The sequence below is a fragment of the Pantherophis guttatus genome, chromosome 1, assembly GCF_059756535.1.
Source record: "Pantherophis guttatus breed Tessera chromosome 1, ASM5975653v1, whole genome shotgun sequence".
In the NCBI taxonomy this organism is placed as follows: Eukaryota; Metazoa; Chordata; class Lepidosauria; order Squamata; family Colubridae; genus Pantherophis; species Pantherophis guttatus.
The window spans coordinates 192,042,256-192,069,038 of record NC_142063.1 but is presented as its reverse complement, the minus strand read 5'-3'; the positions used below and the strand labels follow the sequence as shown (position 1 = coordinate 192,069,038).

General features: G+C 38.9%; 1 protein-coding gene across 12 annotated transcripts in view; it reads left to right on the top strand.

Annotated features, from left to right (window-relative positions):
• WDPCP (WD repeat containing planar cell polarity effector) overlaps positions 1-26,783 on the top strand; it is a 201,271-nt gene that overhangs the window by 155,917 nt on the left and 18,571 nt on the right. The gene's annotated exons all lie outside the window — the stretch shown is intronic.

Genomic DNA, 26,783 nt, shown 5'->3' with positions numbered 1-26,783 from the left:
AAATGTTAGATGTAACAATTTGATTATGACATCAAAGATTTATCACTGGTCATTTTGCATTTGTTTGCTAGTGCACAAGTTTCTATACAAAAATATACATCAGAACAGTGACCTTTAATTCATAATGTTTTCTCTGTGCTATTCCATTCACTTCCATAATCAAGTAATCCTTGATCTGTACCCCATTCTGTAATAAATAATTTGCCTCTCTTAAAACTTAAAACATACATATTTTCTTCTTGTGTAGTTCTCTGTGTCCATTGTGTATTTTTTGTGGCGTATGTAGTTTGAACAGACCACAGTAAGACACTAAAGCCTTACTTGTAATATGGCAAAGAAAATTAAACCCTGATCTTATAAATGACCTACTTACAAGGACATTGTTTGCCAAATATAATATATAAGTTGATGAGCAACTATTTCCTGCCCAACAAAAATTAAGAGTGGGTTTGGCAACTCAAGCAATAGAACATTTGCTTGTTTCATTTGTGATTTGTTGAAGGCAAAAACTAGCTATCTTTTGCCTATTGCCTGGGGACAAATAAATATTGTTGAGTTTAATTAGATAAAAGCTTTTTACGAGTCCAAGGTCTCAAAGGGCTTTTTATGTTTGAAATCCCATGTGGATGTATTTATAGCATTATAAGATCAAAATAGCACTTTTAGTTCTAAGGATGTATTAAGTCCTGCTCCTTGTTCAGCTCAGGTTCTATTCAAAGTGGAGAAAGACAATATGGACTATTGCTATAGAATTTTACATGAACTTTGTATATAATGCATTTGATAACCTTCATCCTAACAATAATCTCTTTCATATAGACAGAACTGGGACTATTTTCTCACTACTTTGTTGAAAAAAATGAATTTATTTCCAGGTCTCTTATACTACAGATATTACTTTTTAGTATAACTGTATCCTCTTGGTAATACAACCATGTGTATTTAGAATTCTCACTGATTTTCAAAAACTTAAGCCCAACCCAATAAAGTCTACACCAAATTGTAATTTTAAAAAATCACTTGATCTTAGCAAAACGATCAACCTACTACCAACCCAATATATTACGGACATGAACCAATATAAATAGCTGTCTGCCATTAATTTTATATTTATTACTCAAAATATTAATATTTAAATTGTGTCTGGCCATCCCAGCACCATAGCGCAAAGCTTGAGCTGTTGCCATCTTCCTGCCCTCCACTTACCTGCCATCCTGGGTCTGTGCTCTACTCATTCTGCTGGCCCTGCCACCCTGCCCTCACTGGTCCTGCCACCCACAACTGGCCTTTACTGTCTTCCTTCCTTTCAGCCTTCAGAAAGCTTCCAAGATCTTCCAGAGCATAATGAGAAGGTACTGCTTGATTTAGAGAACAGTGCAAGTGGCCTTGGGAAGAAGGCCTGGCACAGCCAGCAGTTGCCTCTCCTACGACCAAGCTGGGTACACCTTGTCAGCAGTGGGAGGAAGACAGCAAGTGTCACTTGGCCACAGGGCTGGCAGAGCAGGAGGGTTGACAGGCAGTAGGGCAAGCAGAGCACAGGGCAGCAAGGCCAGCAAAAGAGAAGAATGTAAGGCAGCCAAAATGGCAGGTGAGGGGAGCTGAAGAGGAGGTAAGTTTTTTAACTTACTGGGTTCAGTGCTAGAAGGGAGCAAGCCAGGTATGGATTGGATCAGGGTGGGTCCTAGCCTAACAACTAGCATGATTTGTTTAGCAGTGGCAACAAGGAGTTCTGGGATTGCTTCTAGCAATGCAGCTCTACTTCTAGCAGGGGATGGGTTACACCTCAGAAGAACTGGGATAAATATCTTTGGAGACCAGCTGGCTGAACTTATCCAAAGGGCTTTAAATTAAAACTGGAGGAGGAGGGAGATGAATTTTTAAAAGCTAATTCCAAGCACAAATCTCACGGCAATTAACCAAATGGTAAGAAAAAAAAGGGAACTCAGACACAAAACAGGAGATGTAAAAACATTTCCTACTTTGGGAGGTAGAATAGATATTCTGGGTATTTTTTTTTCCCATCAATCATTTCTGACCCCTGCTGTTGTTCTTCCCCTTAGTATGTTCAGCAAATTTTATTTTTTCTGGGGAGGTGGTTAGGGAGAGAAGAAGAATTCCAAATGCCTCCCCCCCCTTATGTCCCTGTTCTGTTGGTGCCCATGCATTTTACCACAAGTAAAATGGTGACTTCTACAATTCAGGCCAATCAAATAATAATAGTAATTTAAAAAGGCAGGTTTGCGGAAAAAACAAAAACAAAAACCAAACACAGAATTAATAAAAAAGGACTCAGATGCCTATACACTAAGTTTCACAGTATGAGGAACAAACAGAGTGAATTTGATATCCTTGTACATGAGGACAGATATGACATCACTGCCACTATCAAAACTTGGTGGAATGAAACCCATGACTAGAACATACAGCCAGAGGGATTCAAATTGTTGAAAACAGAACTAATAAAAAATGAGGTGGAGTTACATCTCTATAGAAATGCAACAAAACAACAATAAAAACCCGAATGTATTTGGGTTAATAGAAAAGCAAATGAGAATGGCACAGCCATAGGTGTATATTACAGGCTACCCAACCAAACAGAGGAAATAGATGAAATTTTTACTAATCAGCGAAGTACCCTGAGACAAACTCTATACCTAGTGAAAGATCACAGGTTCCTGACAACCTAACAGACAACTTTGTCATCCAAAAGATAGAGAAGGAAACTAGATGACAAGCCATACTGGACTTAATTGTCACTAACAGAGATGGAATGATAGAAGGGTTGAAGTTACAGGAACTTTGGGGGAGACTGACCATGCAATGCAAGGATGCAAGGATAAGGAATAGAACAAAATCAAACTAGAGTTTTGAACTTTAAGGCAAATGATTTCAACAAACTTAGAGAGTGCTTGGGAAGGATTCCATGGATGGAAATCTTAAAGAGGAAAACAACTCAAAAAGCTTGGGGAACCCTGAAAATGATATTATAGCACTATAATATTTCTTCTTCTTGAAAAAGAAAAATAAGCTCTCCCATAAGAAACTAGCATGGCTCCATAAAGAGCTCTGTGATAAACTGAAAGACAAAAAGGACAAGTATAAAAAGTGAAAAGAGAGATACAACTCAGACAGAATGTTAACATATAGCCCGAACCTGCAAAGATGAAGTCAGGAAAGCTAAGGCTTAGAATGAATTAATACTGTAAAAAAATTATTTTTAAAAAGCTTTTTTCAACATATAAAAAACAAAACAAAGAAGACAAAGAAATGATCAGTAATCTTCTCACTAAGGGTTAGTGCTTAATTCATTTTTTGCATCTTTACACAAAAGGAAAAAACAGTCCAATCTATCAAAACCAGTACTATAAAAGATAGATTAGGAATACAAATCCAAATAGGCAAGAAAATTGTAAGAGAACCTATTCACTCTAGACAAATTCAAATCACCAGGACCAAATGGATTGCATCCCACCGTTCTGAAGGAGCTGGCAGATGTGATTTCTGAACCACTAAACCATATTATTCAAAGATCATGGAGCACCGGGGAACTACCAGAGAACTGGAAAAGTGCTTAAAACCCCAAACACAGTAAAGGCAATTAAAGCAGAAAAATCCATTTTAATATTTGTCATGTTCATAACACATGAAATATTTGACAATTGACCTAAAGAGTTGCAATTATCTAATAATCAAACTCCAATTTCAATAGAATCATATTCTACTAAAACTACATTTCACTGCGTTCACCATAGAAACTACTGTATGTTACTATAGTATTAGATTTGTGGATTAATTTAATTTCTGCCTAATCAGTTAAAAGAATAGGAGGAATTTATGAAAAATAGAAAGCCTTGTGCAAACGCATTGGGCATACTTTTGTCTATCAAATGATTTGAAAAGTTGCACCTGCTGAATGTTTATCTGAAAGCATCCTCTCCTTACTCAGAACTGATTCAAAAGATTAAGGAAAATAGTAGTTATTTGGCTCTGAACATGGGAAACCATTATGGCATATGAAATAGAACAATATATTTACATTTCACTTAGCACATAATATTAAAATGCATAAATGAAATTTCAGAAGCATAAATGAAATGAGAGATATAATGTCATATTAATAGAATAGAATAGAATAGAATAGAATAGAATAGAATAGAATAGAATAGAGTAAATGCTCTCAGTGTACATAAGGAGAATAAAATACATCAAGAATAAAAAGATACAACACTTAGTGATAGTCAAGGTTACTGATAAGCTATCAAATTGTACTAGGAAACAAGTAAAAACAATGTAAATTGAAAGATACAAGCACATGGTTATAGTAATAATTGGGAAGAGATAGATACTTGTAAGGAAGAGAAGAATAATAGTAATACAGTCATAGTAAATTATTTGACATGGTTGTGGAAATTAGTTGTTAAGCAGAGTGATGGCATTTGGGAAAAAACTGTCCTTGTGTCTAGTTGTTCTGGTTAAAAATTAAAGATTAAAATTAAAGAGTTTTTCCAAATTATTGATTATATTTTTTAAAGAACAGGTTCTCATCCATCTGAACTGGCCAATACAGCTGTTTGAAGAAACATTAGAAAAACATGAAAAACATTAGAACCATGCTGGATCACAGCAAAGCCTAATTATTCTGGGGAAATATATGTTCATGAGCAGAAGATAAATGCAATAGCAGCATTCCACTAATGTTCCCCAATAACAATTACTAAGAGCTATTGATAAAATAATTGCAATAGGAAAGACACATATTTTTATCTGCAGTGGAAATATCCAAAGATTTGAGGGGCTTGGTGCTGCAAACTCAGATAAAATTATCAATTGGGATATACATTAGATCCACAATGAATGTTACTGAGAATTTACTAGACAAGAAGAAGATAAAATCTGAAGAGTTACTGATTTATATGCTGATAGTAGCATGAATGGTGTTAATTAAAAAATCATCATTAATTTGTCTTCTTAGGGTGAGAGACAACTTATCTCGAAAGGTGAAATACAGACAACTTATCTCGAAAGTTCTCCAACAGACTTACTCCAGTCAGAATCTAAGATGACAGTCTTAATTGGTCCCCAAGGGAAATGCAACCTAATTCCAGTTGTGTTAGAATATTAGAATTTGAATGAATTTGTAGTAAGGTTTTCAAGAATTTTGACTGAATTGCTTCTAAACTAGTAGATTCCTGGTAAATACATAACTGAGCACAAAGCAGTCTCAAACCCAGAACTTTAGCTATAAATAGTATCCCTTGCTATGAGATACTATTATTATTATTAACAAATAATAATAATTATTAACAATTATTAACAAATAATTGCTTGCAAATTTAACCATAGCAAGGGATACTTTGATTTATACTAGAAGCTCTTTTGTTTGGGTAGACCAGCAGGCAAAAGATTGAAAGTAGGCATCCAGGTATTTAAAGGATTTTACCTGGTCAGTGAATTTGTCCATCTAATTGGGGCCTGAAAGCATTTCCTCAAGAATGCCAATACTTTTGTTTTAGAGTAATTTTCTTTTAGTGATAGAGCTTTAAGGCATCTTCAGAGGCCTACTTGGGTTACAGACAGTATGGCTGCATCATCAGCATAAAGGAGAAAAGAGATGGGGCAGTGGGCAAGGAAGGGAGACAACAATCTCAATATTGTTAATGTAAAAGTGATGAAACTTGTAGCTATTACCATGGAGAGATAATAACATCAAACGCTTAGCAAAACTAACACAAATTTAAATGGGTCATTTAAAATGCTATAATTAATAAAAGCTTGTGAAGATGAACAAGTTACTCATAAATATATTACTGCATTTTGAAGCCAATGTAGTAAATGTCAGTGTGTTTCCCAAGGCCAGCTTCCAATAAATTGCATTAGGTCGCAGCAAGATTAATTTATTTTAACCTTCAAATCAATTGCGTTCACCCCAAAGGGATTCATGTTGTGACAAGATTCCCAATAAATGATGCATAGTTCAAAGAGAAATTCCAAAGCTCTCTCTTTTTATAAAGAAACGTTGCCTTTAATTGTTGTCTGCTTTGCATTTTGATAACATATATAAGAGAAGTTTTCTATTATAATTGGTATAACTTCATTATTATTAAAATCCTTCCAGAATTTATTCAGTGGCACAATACCTAACATGAACTTTTGATTTTTTTAAAAAAGAAAATTATTACACTTGAAAAGAGATTTCAAGTTAAAGTTGTATGGAACTTTAAAGTATCCTATATAAATTAGAAATATAAAAAAATATGTCATGTTACATTTGTGAAATGAAACAATCAAACTTTTAATAACATTTTAATATGATAAAATGTATTTGTAATCAAATTAAGTCATTATTAGAAAACAAATGTTCTTTAGTATGATATAGAATTACAATAGACTAACGTGTAAGCAATTGTAGTAATACCATCTTATGTTTTGAATACCATTACATTAATCTCAATTATTATATTGATAGTTGTACAATAGTCTTCTGTGATTTTATGATTCAGTACAGCTGCGCTACTTAAAATGGTGATTTAGAGCAATTCTGTATAAAGATGAGGCAATTGTGTTTGCATTGTTGTACATAAATATCTAACAATATTTCCATGCTTACTCAATGCAAAGACCTATAAACATTGAACTGTTTCAGAAATCAAAGCATAATAATATGGCAACAACTGATATGTTATTTAATAGAGTAGTGTTGAAATGTTCATAAAAATGTAACCATATTACTTTGAATAGCCACATCATGGGGCCGTAATAGCTACATCATAAAGCTATTATAAAATGTATTTTATAAAGCCACTCTCAGATTTACTTCTTTGACCAGCTTTTTTCTTAAACTTGTATACAAATACTATCTTCAGTATTTTATAGTTTTTAAACCGTGAACTGCAGTCACTGCTTTATTTGGAAGAGCAAAACTCTTCTTGGCTTGATTAAAGGACATGGCCACAATAACTGAGAACACTTCTGTTTGCTTTTCCAATGTCATGCTATCTATTTTGATCTATATATTCTACTGCACATGACTGACACTTCTAATAAATATATGTATATCAAAGGCAACTGGTTTTCTTAGCCTGTCCTTACTGAAACTTAAATTATAAATATTTATTTTCCCCTTCTGTAACATAATCTCTCCAATCAGTGTTAAATATATGACAGTCTTTTTAGCTTTATACTATGTCTTTGTATTGGTTGAAATGATTCATTATCTTATCATTATCAATCTGTATAATTTGCTCTCTGCATGCTGGAAAAAAGCCCTGAAACAAACATCAAGTCATACTGAATCAGTTTGCAATATTCAGGAAAAAAAGAGGAACAGGAAAGGAGATAAAATGTATTTTAAGGAAAAAGTATTATGGTGGCAACCATAAATTCAGTATTTTAGCATTGGGTCTTCAATAATCTGTATAGTTTACTTATTTAATACAAACAATGAACCATGAAAATACAAGTTCTTTTACGGTACTGAAAAAGTATAAAAACAATATGATGATCAGCTACATGTATCAGCTACAATGTTATGCTACCAGGCATCATCTTTGTGATGCTATGTCGTGGCCACTGCTGGCTACAATGAATAAGTGCCTTTCCTAAAGAACAAATAAACTCATAACAAAAAATGCTTTATTTTCTTGTTGATCCTAATCTTTGTAGTAATTTTAAATATAAATATTTAATATAAATAGGCATAGATATAGATTTGCTTGTCTGTGCATTCCTGGTCATTAAGTTTGTGCATAAATATTGTTTACTATTATATTAGATATGGGACTTTTCTACCAGCAGATGGATAAGGAATTTCAACCAGAAATTATCTGATCCTAGGATTGTCACTCCTGAGTGCATTCATTTAGGTAGAAGTTGGCAAAAACACATTCTTGTTAGCAGTTGGTATGCACACACTGAGTTTATAACCTTTCTTCTGTTTACTCTGCAAGATGTAATATGATGTGACAGGGTGTAACACATCACAGATGTGATGTGTCATCTAAGGAATTTCAAGAGGAATAGTTTTTCTAAGCTTAAAAATAAGTGTTTTAACCAAATAATGGTTCTAGAAAATTCATAGATATAGGGAAGATATAATCTACAGCCAAATTTTCAAACATAATAATCAAATGTTAATAATGTATAATTTACCCTCTCAAGTTCTCTTGTATCCAAACTTTATGAAAATAGCGAATTTGTTTTGCAAGTAGGCTGACTAAAACTATTCTAAAGTGTGACACAAAGTGAAAATGCTGGACTATCAACACAGCGCACAGGAATTCCTGAATACAAATTGTTCTGCCTAAATCCAGCACATATTATTTAATTAGATTATTAACTTGGAGGAGAGTCTTTGCTAAAGAGGATAGGTGAACAGGAAAATGTGCCCTTTGAGCAACTCCAATAGTTGATACTAGCTTTACACTTCTACCTAATTTACAAGGAAAAAGATTTGCCTTACAAATTCTAGAGACCAATCAAGCTAATCCCATGAGAAGAGGTGATTTTGAAGAATGCTAAACTTGTGAAAACTAGATAGAAGCAACAATGCTTACAAAAAATAGAAGAGGAAGCAAACTCCAACTCCATTCATTCAGGCAAGAAACATGGTTCAATGTCTTTAAGGAAGTAACCTTGGAGCAGAAAAAAGTCAAGTTGGATTTTCATCCTGGAGAATGATTGGTCAACTCTGTTTAATACCCTTTCTCAGAGAAATCCCAGAACCTCAAAGTTCCAGAGCTAGTTTATTTAGCTAGGATAAAACCCTGGAAAAAGCAAGATTTTTCTCATCCTATCTATGAATATTTTATGACTTGCTTCTTTCTTCAATTACCTAATTTAAAAAAATATGCATCTTATCAAGGACCGAATCCTGATAAATAACAGTATATGATGTTTTTATTTAGGTCACCAGGTAGTAAAAGAATAGTATATATTTGCTAGATAATTCCATTAACAGATAGCTTAACTGGAATTATTTGTTAGATTATTGCATTAGGTAGAATTAGGGCACTTTTGAGAAACTTTGGCAATCCCATTGTAATCCCATGCTCTTAGAACAGGGTTGTCAAATTCAAGGCCCGGGGACCGGATCCGACCCAAGGGGAGCTTAGGTATGGCCCATGGGGCCACCCTGGAAACAGCAAAGGACCGGCCCGCTGTGCCTCTGCCAGCAAAAACGGAACTTGTGAGGACCGCCCGCAGCCCTCCCAAGCTCCGTTTTCACTGGCAGAGCACTCGGGCCACCAGAGGCACCCCCAGCATGAGTGAGGTGAAGCTGGAAATGCCTACCCTGGCCACACCTCTATATGATACAAAGTCATTCAGCATGTTTATAGCAATTTTTATCACTTATTTAAAACAAATGTTGAACAAGGAGGATGCATTATTTAAAAATATGAAGGCAGAGCCTTTACAGTTGTAACATTTGTTTCTGTTAATTGTTTTATCTTACGACCTTTCAGATTGGTTAATCTTCAGAATATCATTACTAAATTGAATTTATTTTTAAATTTCCTAATTGTTTTAGAAATTAAGATTCATAATATCTACACTGCAACTAAAAACAAGACATTAGTATTAAATTATTATCTAATATTAGAAGTCAGTCAAATAGATAGCTCAGTTCTTGAATAACAACATAAAAGACATGGAAATATATTAATGATGTCACAATTAATAGAGCTGTTATCTATCCCAGCTATGTACTGTATATATATCAGAGCCATCAACTCTCAGCATGCCCAGAATGGCAGCAAATGCAACAGCTGGTTTGGAATAAGTGAACAAATACCATCATCAAAAAAGAAGGCCCCCATAAAACCACTAAATCTAGCATATAAAATCTAATGGCTTTGCTGTCTATAAACAAGTACAGAATTCAGCACCATTAGAAGAAAAATGTTCTTACTACTGAAAAGAGTTTTATACTTACTTTATGGTGTGTTTTTGTTGGCTTATGTAGTTTAGCACTCAAATCTCAAATGGTCTGAATCTAGCACAGTCTGCTACCTTTTATGCCATTATATTTTCAATTATTGTTTTAAGGATTAGGAGAGGGCTGTGACTTGGCTGAAGTAGGGAGGGAAGATAATTCAAATAATGCTATAAATCATAGGAAACCTAATAGATTACTTAATTTGGAGGAGCTCAAATAATTGTGCTCAAATGATTGTGCTTTTTCAAATATTTTAGCATATTTCCAGAGCTACTTTGATCTAGTAATTAAGGCACCAGGTTAGAATCCAGGAAAGGGTGAGTTCTCGTCCCGCCTTAGCCATAAAAGCCAGCTGGTAGACAAGAGATAGGCATAAGTGCTGAAAAACCAGCACTTGTATCTGCTTTAGTAAATTTAATAGCCACACCCTTCTTGTAAATTATAAACTGTCAATCATGGTTATAAAGAGATGTTTAAAGCAAGTTGGGTTCTGATATCTAAACCACTTTCATGTCTAAGGCCTTAAAAGCACATTTAATATATTTGTATTGTCTTCCCTGACGAAGCATATTTTCAGCTAGCACTAAAAAGCAAGTCTAGACTTTAAATGTACACATCATCCAGTAATGGTTAGGAGATGCTATCTCCTATTTGAGGAATACAAAACATGTATACTCTATGTGCAAAATCCAATTTTCCACTTTCATAAATTATTCATTCTTCTGTAATAAATATAATGCTGTGTTTTATAAAACCACCAATTGCAAATCAGAAAAAAAGCATTCAAGAATTTTCCCTCATGAGTAAATAGTAAACATAGGGCATGTATGCACTACCAGTTTGTTTCCTTACAAGTGGGGATCATCAACTGTTTATGGAGGGCATAAGCACATGGTGTTGTCTCCTACTTAATTTTATTGCAACCTGTTTTCTGTTATGGGATGAAAGTAGTGTACTTCTGCTGCATCCACATTTACTAATGGTGTACAGGTTATTGTGTGACTGTCATTGAAGAACGGCTAATTTGATATCCAGCAGAAATTGTTTTTACTTATTATTTTTATATATATCTACTAATGCATCACTGGACTTAACTTAATGATTTTCTATTTTTGTTTGTTTGTGTAGAACACGGGTGTTAAACTCATTGCGTCACATTGCCGTCATGTCACGTATCACATTTTTTCCTTTAACGGAGCTGGGGTGGGCATGGTCTGCATGTGACACATCTGGCCCATGGGCTGCCAGTTTGACACCTCTGGTGTAGAATGACAATATTAGAACGTAGGGCCTAGTTTTAGTAAAGACGCTCTACTAGCCTCTTGTTCTGGTACATCCCAACAGAGAGGTCCTTTTTAGTTTGAGAATGTTGGCATTGCACTTAAAATCAGATGAATTAAATACTTCCAATGAATTAAATATTTCAGTCAAAATTCTTAAAATGCAATTTTCAGCAAAATGTATCATTTTTTTTTTCTCATTTGTGCTATGTTGATGGACTGCACAGTTATTTTGGTGATAACTATGGATGTTACATAGTCATTTTAATTGTATAAATTATGATATTTAAATTGATTTTTAAAACTACTTCCTTAAACGTTGGGGAAAAATAGGAATTAATAGGAACAATCTGTTTACTAAGGAATTTTAAATCATAATTTTAAAACCTGATTTTAAAAAATCATTATTATGCTAAGCAACCTGTTCAGGGCATCTACTGCCTTACATGGGCTAATTAAAAAGAGGGTGTCACCACTGAAAACATTCTTTTGATTACATTGACCAAGTACGCTTTGAACAGAGTCACTAAGGATGACCTGAGTCTCAAGACAAGCATCTATCAGAAGCATTGATACATTATTATTATTTGTGCAGAATAATGTTTTGACATATCTGGAACTGCACTTTTGAGTTGGACCCAAATATGGAGTGCCTCTTGAAGGAGCACTGAGATCACATCATCAACTGAAGTACCAGAACAATCTTCAAAGATAAGACTATTGCAGTAATCCAATCATGGCATTACCAGAGCATATATAACAGATACTATTCAAACAATAACTATATTCAGGCAAGTGATTTAAGAAATTCACTCTCGGCTGAGTTAGATGAAAAGAAGTTAAAGCTAGCATTATTTCATGCAATTAAATATTTTAATAGTGTTCATTGATTTTAATGTTTAATTTTGATTGGTTTTACTGTGTGCCTGGAATTTATACAAACGGAAAAATGGCATATGGTTAAAAATAAATAAGAATTTATTATAACTGCCCAGCTCCTCAAATGATACTTACAAAAACTTCCTGCAGATATTAAATAGAATGAATAAGACTGTACCCAGTGAAATTAAACCCCAAAACATTCTGAGCCATCAAATATTGTAAGATTAGATTGATCTATCTAATGATCCATCAGGCTCAAAAAGAATGAAATTTACCATATCTGGCAATATTGGATCAATTGGCTTCTACTCTGCTTGGCTTTCTTTGCCTCATTACAGCAGGCTTTAAAAAACATGGAATCTATCAGGATCACTTTGGATGCCTCCTCAAATAAAATAATTTCTAGAACAAACGTTTAGATATTAATGAAACTGAAAAATTAATTTACAAAAATTATAGTCCATAGTCAATATAATATATAAATAATGTTTATATCTTGGAATTCACTATGTACTCAAATTATGCTTCAAACTATACTTCAAATAAATATTTCCCTTTCTTAAATATTCTGTAAGATTTGTTATGATTAAAAGTAAAAAAAAATGTCACTAAGAAATTTGCTGTCATTACATATACCTCAACATTATCCACCTGAAAAACAGATATTTTAAGGAATCTGCTATTTATATGCTTTGTATCACTAACTTTCTCTTGCTTTCGTTTTTGTTGTTTTGAGTTTACATGAATTGGATTTAGTGCATTTTAGGATATTATATTTTAATTGACAAATATATAATAAGCAAAGAAGATATTTAAATTTCAGTTTTAGTTGCTTTATTCTAGATCTAAATTTGACTTACACACTGTATGTTACATATTCAAATATACTCCTATACTTTTTGCTAAAGAGTTATTGGTATGAGATAACATATTTTCATAAGAATATGCTTTATATTCTGAAGTTTCAATGGTCACAGAATTTTTACTGGATCAAAAAGGCATTGTAATTTGCTGCAAGGTTAAATGTTAAGTTTCAGTCTTATGACTATGAATTATCAAATTAAATTCCCTTGCCCTGCTTAACTCCCTCGCTGCATGGCTTCACTATAATTACTTTAGCCATTTGGTAATTTACTAACTACTCTTCCAAAGTGACTTTGTGAAGGACAAATCAAGAAAAAGCCTTGAGGGGTACAGGTGGTCAAGATGGTTTAACTAGAGTCATCTGTGAGGTCTTTATGTCTGCCCACATCCTGATAGTATATTTGGCAAGGCCTGCATTACTGACAAGCTGGAGATTGTGAATACCTGTAGGTATTAGGTGTTTAAGTCTAAAATAGTTTGGAAGTAACAAGAAAGGTTGAGCATCTGGGTCAGATTTCAGTTACTTGTCAGTTAAATGTGTGCACTGGGCCATTAAAAATTTGACCAGGCATATCTTGACAGTTAGGTCTTTCATGTTCCTTTCAGAAAATAGCTGTAACATGAAAAAAAGAACTATGAAGCTTATATATATCTAGAGGTCGACACAACTAGGGAAAACCTTTCAAGTATCAGTTATGTTTATTGCCTATTAAGACTTTCGTTTTGGAAACTTAAATATACAACTTTAAAAAAGGTAATAACTTCTTTCTGTGGCTGTAAAAACTGCCTATGGCTAAATGTCTTTGTTTCATCTACCTTCATGCCGCACATATAATTATGATTGTTTTTCATAATGTTCATATAGAGCAGTGATGGCAAATCTTTTTGGCACCGAGTGCTGAAAAGGGAGCGTGCGCGCACGCAGCACCAAGTACCAAAAAGGGAGCACTTTGTGCACGCACGCTTCACACACGCTTGCACATTAGGGGCGCGACCAGGAAGAGGAGCTGGTCCTCCTTTTTGGACACTCTTATGGTCTAATTTATCAGATGCCTTACTGAAGTCCAAGTATATAACATGTTTAAAAATTGCAAGTTTCCATAGTTATACCTTTTCCTAATGCAATAAAAGCCCATCTTACTTCATTTATCTTCAGAAAACTCCTAGAAATTATGTAATTCCTATTTCATGTAGGCCAAGAAATTTTCTGAGAATTTAGAAAATGTACACTTCAGTTTAGATTTAAGCAAGCTTTATGCTTAAATCAGCATAAATAAACTACATCACTTGTTGTTGACCATCTCAGATTAATCCAGAGCAAGGCCTTGGCAAAGATTTTTAAAATCATGTGGACTCATAACATAACCCTAACATAAAAGCAGTTACTTTTTCAAGTGTTTTTCCCAAAAGTAAGGTTTTAAAATAAAAATCTACACCTGAATTTTATTGGAAATGATTTCGAAGCAAAGGTTCTCTGGACCCATTCAAGTCAGGACTCTAACATTTTGCATAATTTCCATAAAATCTTCAGGTTAGCCTCATGAGTAACATACTTTCATAGAGTAAGTATTGCTGGGAAACATAAGCTACAGTGAGCCACATCAAGACTGATTTGTCTTCTTATCAAATAAATAAGGTGAACTTCTGTGGAAGAAATTGAAAGCTTCTATCATTAATAGATGGTTACTCACCCTAAAGGTAAAGCTATCCCCTGTCCAGTTGTGTCTAACTTTAGGGGGTGGTGCTCATTTCCATTTCTTAGCCAAGAGAGCCAGGGTTGTCTGAAGATGTGGCCAGCATGCCATACACCAAAGGCAAACAAAACACTGTTACCTTCTCACCAAAGTGGTACCTACTAATTTACTCTCATTTGCACGTTTAATGGGAGTTTATCCCATTTTGTGGTGCTCAGGTCTAAAATCTGGGCTGTCAGCTTTTTAGCTGACAAGCTCAGCATCTTTAACCACTGAGCTATCGCACCCTTTAGTTACTCTACTACATGCATTATATAAAGACACCTGTTTGAGGATGAGATGCACTACAGCTGAGCATCTCTCAGACATAAAGTGATAACCAGCAAGGAGTGAATTCTGGCTCCATTACTCTTTAATTAATATAGAAATTCAGTTGCCAGTACCCTTATCTAGGGACAGTTTTATTTTCCTAAACTGGACAGCAGACCCGTATTCATACTGTTTTATGCAGATGATACAGTTTTATTACAACAAACTAAATCTTGAAAGGATCATGACAACTTTGGCCCATTTCTATAAAGAACATTCATTACAGATCAGTTATTAAAAAATAAAGGTTGTATTTTGCAAGGGGTTTTAAAAATTGTATTGCACCCTTGAATATCCTAAAATAAAGTAGATTCCCCAATTCATATACTTCACCTTATGATACGCTACTCTGGGAAGCATCATATACAGACTGAACAGTTGCTTCAAATTGCTTCAACAACAATTTTTTCTTTCTTCTTCTTCAGAAGTGCCCAATCAGATCAGTTTCCCTGAAGCTTTCTGAAGCCAAGACAATATCCCAGTTCATGTAATGGAGCCCAATTAAGCTCAGTTTTTTTTCAGAGTTTGTTGCAGCACACACAATCAGACAATTCAGCAGGATTCAAAACTTCTTTATATATATATAATAACACATAAGGCAAATATACAATACCTATGCTGGTTTTTCCAACGTGGTAGAGAGAAGAGATTGTAAGTATAGTAGGTACAAACACAGGCCAGGGACAGCAGGGACAAGACTTGACAGGGGGGCAGAGGTCGACCCCGAGGCCCCTCATATGTGGGGTGCCACAAGGGCCCCCCACATATGAGGTCCTCTCGCCCCTCTTGTTCAACATTTATGTAAAGCCACTGGGCGAGATCATCCGTGGTTTCAGGGTACCACCACCAAGTACCACCAGTACACTGATGACACTCAGCTGTACATCTCCACCCCGGACCACCCCAACGATGCCCTTGAAGTGATGTCCCGGTGCCTGGAGGCTGTGCGGATCTGGACTGCAGACTGCAACTGGTTGGAGAGAAAGGAGGAGAACCACCGCAACACAGTGCCTCCCACCCCTAACTCTTCCAACCAGTGCAGCATGATACCATGGTCGATGGTATCAAAAGTCGCTGAGAAATCTAATAGGACCAGGATGGAGGAGCAACCCCTGTCCCGAGCCCTCCAGAGATCATCTACCAATGTGACCAACATGACCAATGCCGTTTCCGTGCTGTACCCAGGCCTGAAACCCGACTGGAACGGATCCAAATACATCGTTTCATCCAGGTGCTGGGGGAACTGTTGCGCAACCACACTCTTAACAACCTTCGCCATAAAGCGAAGGTTGGAGACCGGATGATAATTAACCAAGATTGCCGGGTCCAGGGAAGGCTTCTTGAGGAGAGGCCTCACCACCGCCTCTTTCAAGGCGACGGGAAAGTCACCCTCACCCAATGAAGCATTTATAATCCCCTGGAGCCAGCCTCGTGTCACCTCCCGGGAAGCCAGCACTAACCAGGAGGGACACGGGTCCAACAAACATGTGGTCGTGTTCAGTCTGCCCAGAATCCTGTCCACGTCCTCAGGAGTCACAGGATCAAACTCATCCCAGATAACATTCTCAAGACCTGCCACAGTCCCTCCCCCTGAGACTACCCAGTCGGAGTCCAGATCTTCCCGAATCTGAGTGATTTTGTCATACAGATACTGAAGAAAATCCTCGGCTCTACCCTCCAAGGGGTCCTCCTGCGCTTCCTGGTGGAGCAGGGAGCGGGTCACCCTAAACAGGGCGGCCGGGCGGTTATCTGATGACGCAATAAGAGCAGCAAAATAACTACATCTGCCACTAGGTAATTCCTAATATGAGATCTTACCAGTATCCAGTCCGATTCAGAAAGACTGGCCCTCCAACTACTCTCTAGGCGTCTTTTCCGGCGCTTCAACTCCCTCAGCTCCTCAGTAAACCAAGGAGCCAAATGAGATCGGCGCCGGGTCAGAGACTGCAAAGGCACGACCCACAAAGGCGGCCACTTGGTCTCCAGTCGAGGCGTGTGCCAGAGCCTCAGGAAATGGCCCAAGCTCCATCTGGAACCTGTCAGTTTCCATCAGGCGCCTGGGGCGGAACCATCTTACCGGCTCCGCCTCCCTGTGGCGGGGTGCAGCGGTTCGAAGGTTGAGACAAAGGAGAGAGTGATCTGACCATGACAAGGGCTTGGTAACTATATCCCCTATCTCAAGATCACTCAACCACTGTCCAGAGACAAAAACCAGATCCAGCGTGTTTCCCCCATGTGGGTAGGGCCATGAATTAACTGGGTCAGGTCCATAGCTGTCATGGAAGCCATGAACTCCCGAGCCACCTCAGACGTCTCACCCACGGATGGCAGGTTGAAATCCCCCATGTCCATAAGCTTAAAATTCCTTTATTTACTGGTGTTATTTACTGGTGTGCTTGTTGTCCCTGGATCCAAAAGAACCAGTTGCCTGAGCACCGGATCACTGCCCTAACACTTTTCAAAACACATTAAAATACAAATTCATATTCTGTCATATAACTTCTCTCGAGACATACATAAAGACGGGCTAATATCTCTTCTAACCCTAATTCCAGGATAAAGAATTTTATGCTTAGTTTTTACTGGCAAATAAGGAATCCAAAGAATGCTTCATTGCAATGTTTGTTTCTACAGACAAATGGCTGCCAATCTCTTCTTAAAAAACCCGTGTTGGAACACCAACAACTTCTGGAGGCAAGTCATTCCACTGATCTAGGTTCTCACTGACAGGAAATTTCTCTTTAATTCTAGGTTGCTTCTTTCCTTGATTAGTTTCCATCCATTGCTTCTTGGCAGCTGCTTTGTAGAATAGGTTGACATCCCACCCTTTCTTTGTGGCAGCCCCTTAGATATTGGAACACTGCTATCATGTCACCCTATTAAACTAGACATACCCAATTCCTGCAACAATTCTTCATATGTTTTAGCTTTAGATTAGCAACTAAAAATCTTTGTTGTTCTTTTCTGCACTTTTTCTAGATTCTCAGCATCTCGTTTATGCAACCAAAGATGTGGTCTTACCATTATAAAGTAGTGTTAACACTTCATGTGATCTTGATTCTGTCCCTCTGTTAATGCAGCCCAGGACTGTGTTGGCTTTTTTGGCAGCTGCAGCACACTGCTGGTTCATATTTAAGTGATTGTCCACTAGAACGACAAGACTCCTCTCACAGTTACTACTAGTGTATTGAGCCAGGTACCCCCTGGTTCCAGTGAATACCAATCACTGGAATTGAGCATCAATTCCAGTGATGGCTAACCTTTTCCGAACCAAGTGCACAAAGCGCACGTGTGCCCAAACCCCCAAAATGCCATGCATGTGCAGCCCCTCCACACACACCCCGCCCCCCCACCTGCACGGCAGAGATCCAAAGACTAGCTGGCCAGCGGGAGGCATGCACACATGCGCAGTAGAGCTGAACTGGGGCAACGGCTCACGTGTCCACAGAGAGGGCGCTGCATGCCACCTCTGGCATGTGTGCCATAGGTTTGCCATCCCGGCCCTATTCTATACCCATACATTTGGTTTTTCTTGCCTAAATATAGAACCTTACTTTTCTCACCATTGAATTTTATTTTATTAGGGTCCAGTGTTGAAGTCTGTCAAGATCATTCTGTATCTTGAGTCTATCTTCTGGAGTGTTGACTATTCCTGCAGCTCGTATCCCCTCATCTAAATTGTTGATAAAGATATTGAAGAGTACTGGGCCTAGGACACAGCCTTGGAGTACTCCACTGCATACTTCCCTCCATGTAGATACAGTTAAATAACACTTTGGGGGGGGGAATAGCAAAATAGTACAAGCTTGATTTAAATTCTTTACCTTTTGTGCCTTATTTTACTTTGTTTTGAAGTAAGGTAAACCAAGGATGTTCCTAACAGAATTTGCTTCAGCTGATTCTTAAAATAGCATAGCCTCAGTCAAGCCACTAAGGAGATGCAGCCTAACCAAATGAGAGAGTAAATGTGGAATAAGAAACCTAAATTACTGCCTTTAACAATTTGATTTGAGTCATTTCTAAACTAGAAATATCCATATAGATGCACATTTCGTACAATATAGCATTGAACCCAGTGCACCCTTCTTAAAGTGATAATATTGTCACATTTTGACACCACCATGCCAAACATTTCAGCTGGAGAACTCTTCTAGTGAACATATAATCAAATGACCTGAAATTATTTAGGGAAACTGAAGAGCATCAACTAACTATAAATTAGTGCCATCTTCCTGGTACTGTCATCCCTTTCACAGTCATTTGGGGATAGGCACACGTGTCTGTTCAGATTGACAACATTGCGGTCAGGATTACTAGTATGAATCAGCATCCTGTCTCTCTGAATGAGTTTCTCTACAGAAAAAAACTTGGAAGTTCAGATATTGAATAAGGAACAAAGATTTTATGAACATCTTATCTTGACCTGTTTTCTACTTTGGCAAATGGATAAACTGGTAAATTCACATGGTTCTTCTCCCCCTAGAAGCAGGCGAATATTTCCCAGGAACAATCTAGTCAAAAATGTACTGCTCTTCTACCAAAGTTGTTTGGAAGATTAAGTAATATTTAGCAGATGATGTCAGCAAACCTAATTGCTAGTGTTTCTCAGTTGTAAAACAGATTTTCCATAATAGATAGGTATAGTATCTACATTGGCACTAGTATATCAGAATCTACATTAGTTCAGGTTTCATAGATGGCGTAGTGGTTAGAATGCAGTACTGCAGGCTGCCAGCTACCTGCAATTTGTCAGTTCGAATCTCACCAGGCTCAAGGTTGACTCAGCCTTTACTGACCTTCTGAGGTCAGTAAAATGGGGACCCAGATTGTTGGGGGCAATATGCTGATTTTGTAAACAGTTTAGAGAGGGCTATAAAGTACTGTGAAGCGATATATAAGTCTAAATGCTATTTCCTTTTACTTCACTTTTTTCCCCCAGGAAGATTTGTTGTTATTATTGTTGGGTTCTACATCTTGCCACCTTTCTTTTGCTAATCTAGAAATTAAATATCTTTCATGAGTGTAGGTTCTAATGGAGATATCACTATCTATATCCAGATTACATCTAGTAACAAAATTGGCCCTATAATATGGGAAACCTTGGTTTGGTTAATTCAGATACTATATAACATGAATCTTCTTCATGGATTAAGTCACTCAGCTTTCATTTCGGAAGGAATAAAGTTGTCAGCTACTATACAGCATAATTAAGATGCAATTGCTATTTTTAAATTTTTAGATAGTATTGACAATTCTGTGTCTTCTCATCTCATTATTGTGAGGTGCAAAACTTTTAAAGCTTGCATTTATATATTACAGGTAGTCCTCAACTTACAACAGTTCATTTAGTGACCATTCAAAGTTACAATGACACTGAAAAAAGTGAATTACGACCATTTTTCATAGTTACAACCTTTGTAGCATCCCCATGATCATGTGATCAAAATTAAGATGCTTGGCAACTGGTTCATACTTATGACCATTGCTGTGTCCCAAGGTCATATGATCACCTTTTGCAACCTTTTGACAAGCAAAGTCAGTAGGGAAGCCAGATTCATTTCATTTCATTTCATTTATTAGATTTCTATACCGCCCTACTCCCGAAGGACTCAGGGCGGTGCACAGCCAAACAATAAAAACACATACAATACAAAATTTAAAAAATAGAATAAAATCAAATTAAATAATTTTGGCCCCGACAAATTTAAAACCCCAAACTTTTAAAACCAATTTAAAATTGAATATATAAATACTAAAAGATGTTTAAAATTTTAAAAATCTTTTATAAAAGAGGGGGAAAATTAGGCCAGGCCGGCCTGGTGAAATAGTAAGGTCTTTAAGGTGCGGCGGAAGGTGCGCAGATCCGGGATCCTCCGTATCTCTGGGGGGAGCTCGTTCCAGATAGTAGGTGCCCCCACAGAGAAGGCTTTCCCCCTGGGGGCCGCCAGTCGGCATTGTTTGGCTGACGGCACCTGGAGGAGCCCCTCTCTATGGGAGCGTACCGGCCGGTGGGAAGCTATTGGTGGTAGTAGGCGGTCCTGCAAGTACCCGGGTCCTAAAGCCATGGAGCGCTTTAAAGGTGGTAACCAAAACCTTGAAGCGCACCCGGAAGACCACCGGGAGCCAGTGCAGCTCGCGCAGGAGAGGTGTTACATGGGAACGCCATGTCGCTCCCATTACCACCCGCGTGGCCGCACTCTGCGCCAGTTGGAGCCTCCGGGTGCTCCTCAAGGGGAGCCCCATGTAGAGAGCGTTGCAATAGTCCAGGCGGGAGGTGACAAGGGCATGAGTGACCGTGCGTAAAGAGTCCCGATCCAAAAAGGGACGCAACTGGCGAATCAGGCGAACCTGATGAAAAATCCTCCCGGTCACGGCCGTCAAGTGCTCTTCTAAAGACAGCCGTGAATCCAGGAGGACGCCCAAGTTGCGAACCCTCTCCGTGGGGGCCAATGATTCGCCCCCAATAGTCAGTGATGGCGTCAACTGACTATATCGGGACGTCGGAAACCACAGCCACTCAGTCTTGGATGGGTTGAGCCTGAGCCTGAGCCTGTTCCTCCCCATCCAGATCCGTACGGCCTCCAGGCACCGGGACATCACTTCAAGGGCATCGTTGGGGTGATCCGGGGTGGAGATGTACAGCTGGGTGTCGTCAGCGTACTGATGGTACTCCACCCCGAAACCACGGATGATCTCGCCCAGCGGCTTCACATAAATGTTGAACAGGAGAGGCGAGAGGACCGACCCTTGCGGCACCCCACATATGAGGGGCCTCGGGGTCGACCTCTGTCCCCCTGTCAACACAGACTGTGACCGGTCAGAGAGAAAGGAGGAGAACCACCGCAACACAGTGCCTCCCACCCCCAACTCTTCCAACTGGTGCAGCATGATACCATGGTCGATGGTATCAAAAGCCGCTGAGAGATCTAACAGGACCAGGACAGAGGAGCACCCCCTGTCCCGAGCCCTCCAGAGATCATCAACCAACGCGACCAATGCCGTTTCCGTGCTGTACCCAGGCCTGAAGCCCGACTGGAACGGATCCAGATACGTCGTTTCATCCAGGTGCTGGGGGAGCTGTTGCGCGACCACACTCTCAACAACCTTCGCAACAAAGCGAAGATTGGAGACCGGACGATAATTTACCAACATTGCCGGGTCCAGGGAAGGCTTCTTGAGGAGAGGCCTCACCACCGCCTCTTTCAAGGCGGCGGGAAAGTCACCCTCACTCAGTGAAGCGTTTATAATCCCCTGGAGCCAGCCTCGTGTCACTTCCCGGGAAGCCAGTACTAACCAGGAAGGACACGGGTCCAATAAACAAGTGGTCGTGTTCAGTCTACCCAGAATCCTATCCACGTCCTCAGGGGTCACAGGATCAAACTCATCCCAGATAACATTCTCAAGACCTGCCCCTGTCTCTCCCCCTGAGACTACCCAGTCGGAGTCCAAATCTTCCCGAATCTGAGTGATTTTGTCATACAGATACTGAACAAAATCCTCGGCTCTACCCTCCAAGGGGTCCTCCCGCGCTTCCTGGTGGAGCAGGGAGCGGGTCACCCTAAAGAGGGCGGCCGGGTGATTATCTGATGACGCAATAAGAGCAGCAAAATAACTACATTTCGCTGCTTTTATCGCCACTAAGTAATTCCTAATGTGGGATCTTACTAGTGTCCGGTCAGATTCAAGAAAACTGGCCCTCCAACTACTCTCTAGGCGTCTTTTCCGGTGCTTCAACTCCCTCAGCTCCTCGGTAAACCAAGGAGCCAATTGAGATCGGCGCCGGGTCAGAGGCTGCAAAGGCACGACCCGATCCAGAGCACCAGCAGCCGCCCTATCCCAGGCGGCCACCAGGTCTCCAGTCGAGGCATGTGCCAGAACCTCAGGAAATGGCCCAAGCTCCGTCTGGAATCTGTCAGGTTCCATCAGGCGCCTGGGGCGGAACCATCTTACCGGCTCCGCCTCCCTGCGGCGGGGTGCAGCGGTTCGAAAGTCGAGACGAAGGAGAGAGTGATCTGACCATGACAAGGGTTCAGTAACTACATCCCCTATATCAAGATCCCTCAACTACTGTCCAGAGACAAAAACCAGATCCAGCGTGTTTCCCCCTGTGTGGGTAGGGCTATGAATTAACTGGGTCAGGTCCATAGCTGTCATGGAAGCCATGAACTCCCGAGCCATCTCTGACGTCTCGCCCACGGACGGCAGGTTGAAATCCCCCATGACCATAAGCTTAGGGGTATCAACCGCCACCGCGGCGATGACATTGAGTAGCTCGGGCCGGGCTGTTGCCACGTGGCAGGGAGCCAGGTACGTGATCAGCAAACCCATCTGAACCCCATGACGCCATTTCACAAAAAGGGATTCACAGCCGGCCGTCTGAGGAACAGTGGCCTCCCTCGGTCTCAGACCTTCTTTAATGATAACCGCTACCCCCCCGCCCCTCCCCTGTGACCTCGGCTGATGGAATGCTTGGAAACCTGGCGGGCACATTTCAACGAGGGGAACCCCCCCTCCTGGCCCAACCAGGTCTCCGTAATACCTGCCAGGTCCCCACCCCCCTCCTGAACAAGATCACAGATGAGGGGGGCTTTATTTACTACGGACCTGGCATTGCACAGCATCAGCCGAAGGCCTGGGTCCTGAGGGTCTATGCAACCTGAGGAGCGAGTAGAGCCTTGGGGGCCGGAGCACGCCACCGCTCGTAGACAGCGAGTGCGCACTCCCCTAACACGATATGGCCCCCTGCTCCTGCCATATCTACCCCTCCCACCTACAGTACTGATGTTCAAAAAACTATCCGGACAAGGTCTAACCCCCCCCTCAATCCCGGGTCCCCCATCCCCCACGCCACGCTTCACTGCCAGACCCGACCCTCCCCCTTGTGGGTTATCCCCCATACCCACAGCCCGAATTCCAATCTGACCTCCCTAGGACCCCTTAAAAATTTGACTAAAAATTTTGTTAGAAAACCCCTCAATCCCCTCGTTTTCACATGCCACCTCTCTGGGTCCCAAAGATTCACTTAATAACTGGGTTATTAATTTATCAATTGCAGTGATTCACTTAACAAGTGGCAAGAAAGGTCATAAAATGGGGCAAAACTCATTTAAAATGTTTCACTTAACAACAGAAATTTTGGGCCAGTTGTGCTCATAAGTTGAGGGCTCCCTGTATTTCTCTAGAGTTTTGATACATCATCTGAATGGCCATTTCGAACCCTTTGGGTGTTGTTTCTGAAGGTGGTATTTTTGATTTGGGGCTCTGCCTGCAGGTGTTCTCTTTTTCATTCTTCCTTTTGTTAATTTTGTTTTCAGCCAAACTCAGAAAATGTCCTTCCATCTTTCTGTCTAAAGCAGCAGATTTTAAGGCAAGGTGTTGGCATCAGTTGTGCAACTATTTGTGTTAGCATTGAACAGAGAAGCTAAATTAAGAAATGTATCTTTCTAATTTGTTTTATTTCAAAATAAACGTTGAAAAAGTGTCTCAATTCACAATTTCCAGATGGCTGAAGGATAATAATGACATTTGGTATTAAGCCATTGACAAACATCCAGGTTTACTTCTTATTCTGTTAAGGGAGCAGCAAACTCTCCTACTTGCAAAAACAATCTTGACAGACTTGAACATTGGGCGCTATCTAACAAAATGAAATTCAATGGTGAAAAAAGTAAGGTTCTACATTTAGGCAAGAAAAACAAAATGCACAGGTAGAATATATGTGGTAGCTTGCTCAATAGTAGTATGTGAGAGGGATCTTGGAGTCCTAGTGGACAGTCACTTAAATATGAGCCAGCAGTGTGCAGCAGCTGCCAAAAAAGCCAACACAGTTCTAGGCTGCATAAACAGAGGAATAGAATCAAGATCACGTGAAGTGTTAATACTACTTTATAATGCCACTTTATATCACTTGGAATACTGCATTCAGTTTTGGTCGCCACGATGTAAAAAAGATGTGGAGACTTTAGAAAGAGTGCAGAGAAGAGCAACACAGATGATTAGGGGACTGGAGGCTAAAACATATAAAGAACAGTTGCAGGAACTGGGTATAATGAAAAGAAGGACTAGGGGAGACATGATAGCAGTGTTCCAATATCTCAGGGGCTTTCACAAAGAAGAGGGAGTCAAGCTATTCTCCAAAGCACCTGAGGGTAGGACAAGAAGCAATGGGTGGAAACTAATCAAGGAGAGAAGCAACCTAGAACTAAAGAAAAATTTCCTGACAGTTAGAACAATTAATCAGTGGTACAACTTGCCTCCAGAAGTTGTAAATGCTCCAACACTGGAAGTTTTTAAGAAGATGTTGGATAACCATTTGTCTGAAGTGATGTAGGGTTTCCTGCCTAAGCAGGCGGTTGGACTAGAAGACCTCCAAGGTCCCTTCCAAGTCTGTTATTCTATTCTAATCTTTCCATGGATATGATAAGCAGCTTTCTTTTCTGCTAGTTGGGCCTAAGGAGGGCTGAATGTCTTTTCATCTTAAAAAGTAAATGTGATTCCATGCTTCTCATGAGTCTTTAAGAACAGAAAGTTCCAGTAATAGCTATTTTGAACAAGTTTTAAACAACATCAGGCTTAATGGCTCATTTGGGATATATCTGCAAAATAGATGTAAATGCCACCACAGTTTGTAAGTTATATTTCTGAATATATTGAATTTTACAAAATCAGCATGAGGTATTCTGATTAAATGTTTGCTTCAGCATTTTAAGGTTTATTCTTGCCTAAGAAGGTTTTGCATTATGAGTACTGTGTAAACATCAGATTATACAGAATTAACTGCATTTATCATGCAGAGTACAAAAGATATTTTTAAAAATGATTTATCTTCACTTATCAAGTGTGTTTTCATGCCAAAAAAGCTGTTTTTTACAAGAGCAGCTGTTACTTTGTGCATATTTAATGGTTCCTGTTAAGTAGACTTGTCAATGATGCAATATTAAGATGCCAGTTTCATTCTTCTGTGTCATAATATACCTTTGAAATCAATTTCACTTTAGAAAGTAGAATGGAAACTTGAGAAAACAAATTGTTCCCCATTTCTGGGCACAGTGCCAACACAAAGAAGTGTATCTGCATTACCATGTGCTAAACCAAACACTGAAATTCTAAGACTTGTCAGAATCCCCCGTTGATCAAATTGCATGTGGTAAGCTTTTTGTGAGAATAGGTGACTGTTTTTTACAGATAGGCTAATGTTCATCAACAGATTAAAGGAGAAAAGTTGCATGCATCACCTCTCAATATAAACTATATGTAATTCATTCTGATGGAAAATAAGGCAGTGGGTCTCTTTATATCAGCAATTATAATTTCTACAATCTTAAATTCTAATTCTATTTTTAAAAAACTTCTAGAAGAAAATAATAGATCATTTCCATTTTGGGAATTATTAATTTTTAGGTATTTTCAGTAGATTTAAGACACTTCTATTTCCTAAGCTTGGTCCAAATATAAATTCACCTAAAGCAAGAATGGGCATTATTTATGGTGAAGAAGTCACTATTCCACCAAAGCTGCCTTAGCACAATAATGGAATATAATTGTCACTCACAATGTTAGGCGTGCCTTCATATGTTTATCATCTAAGACAATATGTCATAATCCATTTTTCTGAAGTCTACATAGGAAAAACAAGATAGCTTTTGAATAAGAAAATAAATGGATAGTAATTGAACAGCAGAGTTCAAAATAGAAACAAGACAACAGCACAACATTTCAGCCTCACAAAAACTGTCACTGGCCTCAAATAGCAGTGGTGGA